Below are 10,639 nucleotides of genomic sequence, written 5' to 3' on the forward strand. Positions count from 1 at the left end.
GTCCATTCTAAGGTTTCTGGTCTTGGTTGTATAAACAATCAGGAATCTAAGCAATATAAATTTTTTAGTAGAAAATAACATAATCAAGGCCAAACTTGCCACTGCTGTTCTGTCAAAAAGGAAACAACCATAGCAACCAGTGAATGCAGAATTACATACTAAAAGACCTGAAAGCTAAGCACTGGTTGCTATGGATAATGAAGACCGGTGTGATCACCCCCCACATTGTCATGTAATGACATGCTATTAAAACAAAACTATCTTTTCATAGTCTTTAACCCCTTAACGACATCGGGCGTATATTTACGCCCTGATGCCGGTAAGGACGTTCAGAGCGGGGCCGCGCGGCGACCCCGCTCTGAACCGCGGCGGTTCCGGGTGCCCCTTGTAGCCTGAGACCGCAGGTATTAGCGGGCACGGTCCGATCGCCGTGCCCGCTAATACAGTAATCAGATGCAGCTGTCAAACATGACAGCTGCATCCGATTACCGGATTCAGCTGTTCCCTGGTGTCTAGTGGCAGAGATCGCTCCTCCGGGATGTTATCCCGGAGGAGCGATCTCAGTTTCTGAAGCCGGCCGGGGACCGCTCCAAGATGGCGCCGTCCCCGACTCGGCACTCGTTTACTTCCGGCTGCAGCAGCCGGAAGTAAACGAGTGCCTATCTCATGGATCTCTGCAGCATATCTATGCTGCAGAGATCTCTATGAGAGATCAGATCACTTATACTAGAAGTCCCCCAGGGGGGCTTCTAGTATAAGTGTTAAAGTTAAAAAAAAAGTGTTAATAGTAAAAAGCCCCCTCCCCTAATAAAAGTCTGAATCACCCCCCTTTTCCCAGGTTATAAATAAAGTAAATAAACAAACATGTTTGGTTTCGCCGCGTGCGTAATCGCCTGAACTATTAATTAATCACATTCCTGATCTCGTACGGTAAACGGCGTCAGCGAAAAAAATCCCAAAGTGCAAAATTGCTCATTTTTGGTCGCATCAAATCCAGAAAAATTGTAATAAAAAGCGATCACAAAGTCGTATATGCGCAATCAAGGTACCTATAGAAAGAACACATCATGGCGCAAAAAATGACACCTCACACAGCCCCATAGACCAAAGGATAAAAGCGCTATAAGCCTGGGAATGGAGCGGTTTTAAGTGACATATATTTGTTGACAATGATTTAAATTTTTTACAGGCCATCAGATACAATATAAGTTATACATGTTACATATCTTTTTAATCGTAACGACTTGAGGAACATATATAACAAGTCAGTTTTACCCCAGGGCGAATGGCGTAAAACACATTTCCCCAAAATAAACAATGCATTTTTTTTTTCAATTTCACCACACTTGGAATTTTTTTCTGGTTTCGCAGTATATTTTATGCAAAAATTCAGCCTGTCATTGCAAAGTACAATTAGTGACGCAAAAAATAAGGGCTCATGTGGGTTTCTAGGTGGAAAAATGCAAGTGCTATGGCCTTTTAAGCACAAGGAGGAAAAAACTAAACGCAAAAATCGAAATTGGCTCTGTCCTTAAGGGGTTAAGGATGGCTATAAATAACCCCAGTCATTTAGTTCTGATTATCACCCATGATTAACTAAAGAAGCTTAATCCTTTTAATCTTAGAGGATTCCATGGCTCGTTCAACACAAGAGTTGAGAGACTGACTTAGAGGAATATAGTATGTTAATACACGAACGTTTTCCGGCCACACACATTCATGTGGTCCTTTTTGGGGCTTTTTTTGTGTTGTGTTCAAATGTTTTAGTATTGTATTTTGTTGCATTTTTCCTAAAGATGAGCAAATTAACAGTGCAAACAAGCAGATTGCTGAGCTAACAAACCGATTAGCTTTATCAGCTGGCTGCTTTTGAAGTCCGCGCTGCTCCACTTCGGTTGCCTGGAAAAGCTTGATCCAATCCTGGAAAACTTCCCTGTGGCCATGTTTTCCCTAGGACTGCATTAAACTTCAGCCACTGGTAATAAAATTCCAAAGTCCTGCCCCCAGTGCCAAACTGGTACTTTTCAAATATGAAAAAATAGGTCTATGAGAATAAGAAAGTGCTTCCTTTATTTTTAGATGCATGTATAGTCACAACCACTGTTTTAAGGCCAATTGGCACTCGCTTTTAGAGCCTATTACACAGCCTGGCTACCGTCCAGTGAGGACTGCACGGACAACAATGTCCAAGCGGCCCTTGCTTTATATAGTAAATAAACCTATATACTTACCAGTCCACGCTCCCCAGTGTCCTCTTGCCTCTTCCCAGCTGACGAGAACTGGGAGCCAATCACTGACTGAGATGGGATAGTGCCAAGGCAGGAGGACACTAGGGAAGCATAGGCAGGTAAGATATACAGTATTTTCCTGCATATAAGACTACTTTTTAACCCAGGAAAATCTTCTCAAAAGTCAGGGGTCTTCTTATACGCCGGGTGTTATCTTATAAGGTGGGTGCTGAAAAACTTTGGAACCGGACTGGAGAATCTGCCGTCGCTGCATATGGTGGGGGGCTAAACAACCACATCCCTGCCATATGCTGCAACCATATGAAGAGCTGAGCAAGCTGCAGGTGTCTGGGGTATGGAAAAAAGATACAGTAGAGTGGTGCTGTGCCCAGAAACACACCTATTTCACCCGGCTGGGCGCCCTTGTATCCTACTGGTATAACTGTACCTCCTTCTGTCTCTCAGATCTCATTGCTGTCTGATTATTTTAATGTGTGTTGGAAGAGGGGTAGGCAAGTATATACCAAACTCTCTATTTTAACTGGAAAAGTTGGGGGTCGTCTTATACGCCGGAAAATATGGTATATATACATAGGCCATTAATTACGCAACTCCTATTACTCTTTAATACGGGAATGTTTGTTAGGTTTGTCAAGTGCTTAGTATCTGTAACAGGAGCTGATAAGCCGTCTCTCAACAGGCTGTATGAGTGGAAAAGATCCTGTGTGAGGGCAGATGTCTACACTTAGCAAACTTCCTTCCAGCAACGCCCAGCTCTAGCCTGCTGACCAAATGCTTTCATTTGTCTTCCACCCGTACTATCCTGGAAAAAATACGCTAAACGTCAATATTCCTAGTTATATCCAGGCACAAAGTTTCATACAGGCCCACTGGAGTTTACAGCATAGTTCAGCATATGTGTACTTAAAGGGGTATTCCAACACACACATATGTATAAAAAAAAAAAAAATTCCCCCCTCTTACCTCACTATGCCCTGTGAAGATTTAACAGTTTCAGAGTTCTGATAATCTGTTCCGCAGCACAACATCCATATATACAGACTGCATTGAAATGGGGAATAAGGCCCTAAAAAGACTTCTGTATATGTGCACCTCTAGATACTTTATGCCAGAGGAGGGCCAGGAGTATAGATAAATGGATTGTACTGAACCAGACAGGGATGTATTAAGGGCTTCAGATTTTGCCACATTAATAATTGCACCAGGAAACAAAATGCTTCAGCTCAGCCGTTAGAGAGGTGAGGGGTGTATGGTGTAAAACAACAAGTCATCTGCATAGGCTTCTGGCTATAATTAGGAAATCCTTTTGCATGTCTCTACATGCAAGCATAAACATTTTTACATAGCATATACTATAAGTCACGTGTGAATAGCGATTGTATGTTACCCTTACAAATGATTCGTGATGGAACGTGGCTTTAGAACACGTTACAGGGGCCACACTAGGTCATCTATTGAGCTGTTATGACCGTGAGGCCCCATTCTACCATTGTTAAGTGGTTCTAGGAAGAGATTATTTGTAGATGGCTTGAAGCGGTTTGCTTTACATCTTGTTTCTTTGTGTTGTGCTTGACATGCCGGTAGACCTCTGTGGGGATATGTTGCAGCATGCCAAACTGGTACTTTTCAAATAAGAAAAAAATAGGTCTATGAGAATAAGGAAGAGCTTCATTTATTTTTAGAAGAATAGTCAAAACCACTGTTTTAAGGCCAATTGGCACTCGCTTTCAGACCTATTAAACGGTTTGGCTACTGTGCAGCAAGGGCTGCACAGACAACAATGTCCAAGCGGCCCTTGCTTTATATACTAAATAAACACATATACTTACCAGTCCACACTCCCCAGTGTCCTCCTACCTCTTCCCAGCTGATGGGAACTGGGAGCCAATCACTGACTGAGATGGGGTAGTGCCAAGGCAGGAAGACACCAGGGAAGCATAGGAAGGTAATATATATATATATATATATATATATATATATATATGTATATTTTCATAGGCCATTGGTCAAACACCTCCTATTACCTCTATTCTTTTAATGAGCAATGCGCAGTCAATGGACGATGATTTTTCAGCATGAAAGACGGCAATCAGCCAATGATCAGCTCCTCGGCTGATCGTTGTGTTTATTACACAGGGCGATTGGGCAGATAATTGACCTGTGTAATAGGACATTTAGTGGCATTAATCTCTGGGATAATCGGTTGTTCTGGTGATACATAAAGGGGTAACCTATTAATCAAAAGTTATCCCTTCTCCACGGGATGATATTTATTTTTATCGCGCCAACAGATTCCGCAGTGCTTTATTTTTTTATACACTGTGCAAAGGTTACATATTACACAATTAAATAATTAGAATAAATAAAAATTTAAAGTGTATAAGAGACCTGCTTGTTGGAGTTTACAGACTAGTTTACAGTGCTTCATTTGTCCATGGCCCAGCCAAGGTACATAGCAAGAACTGGATAAGCCAGTCGCACGCCAATGTCTAATTACAGGTAAAACGTATAAAGTGCATCGAACCGCCGAAGATATGGAATAGAAAGTGGGGGGACAACAGAAGGGGAGACAAGTTAAGGGAATGTTATAAGCGTGCCTGAAGAGATGAGTCTTCAGGGCACGCTTGAAGCTGTGAGTATTGGGTATGAGTCTTAGGTCTTTGTGTAGGGCGTTCCAGAGAACTGGTGCAGCACAAGAGAAGTCTTGTAGGCCGGAGTGTGAGGTTCTGATCATAGGAGATGTAATTGTAAGATCATTAGCAGAGCATAGCGCACAGGTAGGATGATAGATGGACATGAGGGAAGAGATGTATGGAGGGGCAGAGTTGTGGAGAGCTTTATGGGTGAGGAGTTTGAACTGTAATCTGGACTTAATGAGTAACCAGTGCAGTGCCATAGGGATGGTCTGAGCTGTATCAATGGTAAGAAATGGGCGGGTTCTGTTGACGTTTTTGAGATGTAGATGACAGGAGCGTGTAAGGGCTTTGATATAGGGAGTAAAAGATAGCTCCAAGTGTAGCATAATCCCCAGACATCGAGCTTGATGCACAGGAATTATGCTAGTACCACAGACTGATAGTGAGATGTTAGGTTTGGGTTAGATAGAGAGAAGGAACACGTGAAGTTCAGTTTGAGTTTGGCACGGGGTGCCGTGAGAACCCACTAGGGGTCCCGCGGGATTCCGGTGGCAATTGTGACACTGTCACTTTAATATATATACGGGATATACCGATCACTTTGATGTTCCGCCTGCTCACTGGATGAGCAGGCGGAACATTTAATACAACAGAATGTAGGAGCAGGAACTGTCAGCATCCTGCTCCTACATTCAATACCATAGGCTGCCGACACTTCATGCCAGCAGCCTATAGGACTCTGGGACAGGACCTCTCCGGCAGGCATGATAATGTGATATTGTCATGCCTGGTTCCATCCCTGCAGCTCACAAGATGGAGCCCAAAGAAAGAGATGAGCTGCTTCCTGCATCCACACAGCGCCAATGAGTAGGATTTTTTTTATTTTTATTGGTGCACAGCAGGTGGGGGGAAAATTATGGAGGACATTATTACTAGGGGCAGAGCAGGAGGGGGCATTTATACTGAGGGGAACAGCATGGGGACATTATTATGATGAAGGGCATAATAGGGGGTATATTATTACTATGGAGTACACAACAGTTGGCATTATTATGAAAGGCACAGCATGGGCATTATTACTATATTGAGGGGACAGCAGGAGTGTTATTACTATGGAGGGCTCAGCAGTGGCCGCATTTTTACTGTGGAGGGCACATAACGGGACATTATTACTATATAGGGGCTCATTAGGGGGCATTATTACTATATGGAGGGCACATCATGGGACAGAGGAGGGGACCCAGGACCGATCCCTGGGGAACCCCAACAGTAAGAGGTAAGGGAGAAGAAGAAGAGCCAGAGAAGGATACACTGAGAGGTAGGAAGAGTACCAAGAGAGAACAGAGTCCTTGAGGCCAAGAGAGCGGAGCATGGAGAGGGCATAGCTAGCAGATCAGTGGAGGTCTCTGGGACCAACTTCAGAGAAACATAGACAATTGTTGGCAAAAAAGACCACTGGCCTTTTATTATCATCTTTGGACCGATATACATGTTTATCCCAGGCAGGTTTACATTCCGTCTGGAAGTTTGTTCACAGCTTCTACCATGTTTCTCTAAAAATAAGACATACCCCCAAAATAAGACCTAGCTTCATTTTGCAGGTTTTAAATATAAGTCATAGTCCAAAAATAAGCCCTAGTTAGTCAGAAGACCAGATCCCTGACACTGGATGGCCTTCTCCCCAAGTGCATTATTGTACATTTGGAAACATTGAACTGCAGTTTCCATTGTTTGAACCACTTATCTAGCAAAGCTAAATCATTTTCCATATTACTGACACCTCCAGAAATATCAATCCTATTGCACACTTTTGTATCATCGGCAGACAAACCTTACCTACCAAACCTTCTCCTATATCACTATCCTTACCTACCAATCCTTCTCCTATGTTACTATCCTTACCTACCAAACCTTCTCCTATGTCACTATCCTTACCTACCAAACCTTCTCCTATGTTACTATCCTTACCTACCAAACCTTCTCCTATGCCACTATTCTTACCTACCAAACCTTCTATGTTACTACCCTTACCTACCAAACCTTCTCCTATGTTACTATCCTTACCTACCAAACCTTCTCCTATGTTACTATCCTTACCTACCAGACCTTCTCCTATGTCACTATCCTTACCTACCAAACCTTCTCCTATATCACTATCCTTACCTACCAAACCTTCTCCTATGTTACTATCCTTACCTACCAAACCTTCTCCTATGTTACTATCCTTACCTACCAAACCTTCTCCTATGTCACTATCCTTACCTACCAAACCTCCTATGTCACTATCCTTACCTACCAAACCTTCTATGTCACTATCCTTACCTACCAAACCTTCTCCTATGTCACTAACCTTACCTACCAAACCTTCTCCTATGTCACTATCCTTACCTATCAATCCTCCTATGTCACTATCCTTACCTACCAAACCTTCCCCTATGTCACTATCCTTACCTGCCAAACCTTCTCCTATGTTACTATCCTTACCTACCAAACCTTCTATGTTACTATCCTTACCTACCAAACCTTCTCCTATGTCACTATCCTTACCTACCAAACCTTCTCCTATGTCACTTACCTTACCTACCAAACCTTCTCCTATTTCACTATCCTTACCTACCAAACCTTCTTCTATGTCACTATCCTTACCTACCAAACCTTCTCCTATATCACTATCCTTACCTACCAAACCTTCTTCTATGTCACTATCCTTACCTACCAAACCTTCTACTATGTTACTTACCTTACCTAAAGTACCTTCTCCTAGGTCACTAAAAAATATATTTGAACAGGACCCAGGACAAGCCAATGACACAGCTCGATAATAATGCGGGAAGGGCTACACAATGTTCATGCAGCCATCGCTTTAATCAGCTGTCGGCCAGGCATTGCCTGTTAGTGATGAGTAGCTAGAGGCTGATAAATTTTAAACATGTTGAAAGGCTGATGAGCGAACATTTGCTTACTCCTTGGCTGATTGTTGTCCTTATCACATGATGCCTGATCCGGCATATAATTGCTCAGTACAATAGGACCTTTGGACCTTAGCTAGATGTGTAAGCAAGCAGTGATCTGCTAGATTACTGCTCTCTTAGGGTATGTCCACACTACAGATTCCGCCGCTTGTCCCGCATGCTTCTGCTTCACTCTATGTCCGTTCCACAGACTTCATTCTATGGTCAGGCAGATTCCACAATGAACGTGTCCACGGCCAGGGCCGCATATACATTTATAGAGATGTTTGCACTGCCCTTTCCTTACCGCACATCTCTTATTACACTTGCTCTAGAACCGAGGGCGCTTTAACATTTAATAATAAACTGTCAGCAGATTATCTTTTGATGTGTTTAAAGGGGATTTGTCGCTTCAATATCAGATACAGAGCTGCAGATGTGGAGATAAAACAAAGGATGCCTTTGTCTTTGCTGATGACTACTTGCAGTTACAAAATTGCATTTTTCCTTGAATGCTGCAGTGCCACAGACCTGATACTGAGCCACAGCATGCACGCCTCCCCCCCCCTTCCACGACAAATTGACATACACCGCTTGTCAAGGCAATTTGATAGTTTCCCTTTAAAAGACAGCGATCAGCGTGTTTACTTTCTCGTCTGCTGATCGTTGGCTCCATGGGGAGATATTGGCAGATAATCTCTTCATGTAATAGAACCATAAATCCAGTTTTCACCAACTTCTCTATCATCTCTTTACACCAGGGCTGTGGAGATGGAGTCGGAAAAAATGTACCGACTCCAGCTTTAAAAAGAATCTTACAACAATTTAGAATTGAGTTTTGATATGAATTTTATAAGGGCCCTTTTACACGGAAAGATTATCTGCCAGATTATCTGCCAAAGATTTGAAGCCAAAACCAGGAATGGATTTGAAAAGGGAAGAAATCTCAGGCTTTCCTTTATTACCTGATCTCTGTTTATAGTCCATTCCTGGCTTTGGCTTCAAATCTTTGGCAGATAATCTGTCAGATAATCTTTCCGTGTAAAAGGGCCCTTAGTTTTGCTCATCAATATATATTATGAGCAACATTCTAATAGGACACTGGCCCTATTACATAAGGGTGGTCATGGAAAAGTTGTGGGTCATTATTTGGCAGTTTGTTTCTGAGCTGGAAGAGTCCATTGTGTAGGGGGAGATCTAAGCTGGTCTCTTCCTGGATGCTGGATAATTGTATATGAGCAGCAGTGTAATATGGAGATATCCTGTGTAATATAGAGGAGGAGGAGAAGACATAAGTAGTGTAGCTGTAACCTCTTTCCTCATTGTGGTGTTTTTCTTCAGTGTTCTATGGCTGCAGAAGGCTGTGTGTGTGTGTGTGTGTGTGTGTGCTATGACTGCAGCAGGCTGTGTGTGTGTGTGTATGCTATGGCTGCAGCAAGCTGTGTGTGTGTGTATGTACTATGGCTGCAGCAGGCTGTGTATGTGTGTGTATGTACTATGGCTGCAGCAGGCTGTGTGTGTACGCTATGGCTGCAGCAGGCAATGTGTGTGTGTACGCTATGGCTGCAGCAGGCTGTGTGTCTATGCTATGGCTGAAGCAGGCTGTGTATGTGTGTATGTACTATGGCTGCAGCAGGCTGTGTATGTGTGTGTATGTACTATGGCTGCAGCAGGCTGTGTGTGTATGCTATGGCTGCAGCAGGCAATGTGTGTGTGTACGCTATGGCTGCAGCAGGCTGTGTGTCTATGCTATGGCTGAAGCAGGCTGTGTATGTGTGTATGTACTATGGCTGCAGCAGGCTGTGTGTGTGTGTGTGTGTGCTATGGCTACAGCAGGCTGTGTGTATGTGTGCTATAGCTGGAGCAGGCAATGTGTGTGTGTATACTATGGCTGCAGCAGGCTGTGTGTATGTGTGCTATGGCTGCAGCAGGTTGTGTGTGTGTGTGCTATGGCGTGACCCCACACCCACAGTGACCCTTCCATATCACTATGTGTGACCCCTCTATATCACTATGGCTGACCTCTATATTATAGGGATCTGGCATTGTTAGCAGTGTTTCTGTGTGTATGGTGAATACTTAGTTAGAAACTAAAAGACCACCTGCTCCATCTAGTCTAGTTGTGAGTTGTTCAGGACATGGAGGCTGGAGACTGGCTGCATCCACTGCACACACAGGAGAAGCTGCTTTATATACAGTATTCCTTTATTCCCTCAGAAGTCGCCCCAGAATCATGTAGGACATTAGGGAGAAGCTGCTGAGCCAGTGTGATAAATAACTGCCCTGGTACATGACCGGCCATTTATGAAGGAGCAGGAGTCGGAGTCGGAGCTGCGGCTTACCGACTCCACAGCCCTGCTTTACACTACGGAATCCGTACGGATAAATTCCGGCGGATTCCAACGCTTGTACCCGCGCGTCTCCGCCCATGCCATAGACACCATTCTATGTCTGGGTGGATTCCGCCAAAAGAATTGACATATCACTTCTTTCGGTGGAATCCACCTGGCCATAGAATGGTGTCTATGGAGCTGGCGGATATACGCGCTTCCGTGAACGGGTATCGGGAGCGACAGAATCAGCCAGAACTTATCCGCACAGATTCCGTAGTGTGAACCCACCCTTTATGGGGAAGTGTATGAACGGCCACCCCTACACCAAGGCCTTATCCAATTACAGGTGTGTCACTTAAAGGGGGGCCGATGCCATAGGTGACAACCTTTTTTCCTGCCCTATAAAATATCCTGGGTACAGAGCCTAATAGGGGATCATCCAATGCAAGTGGAATGAGGTGAAACAACAT

This window comes from Dendropsophus ebraccatus, chromosome 3, assembly GCF_027789765.1.
Source record: "Dendropsophus ebraccatus isolate aDenEbr1 chromosome 3, aDenEbr1.pat, whole genome shotgun sequence".
Lineage (NCBI taxonomy): Eukaryota > Metazoa > Chordata > Amphibia > Anura > Hylidae > Dendropsophus > Dendropsophus ebraccatus.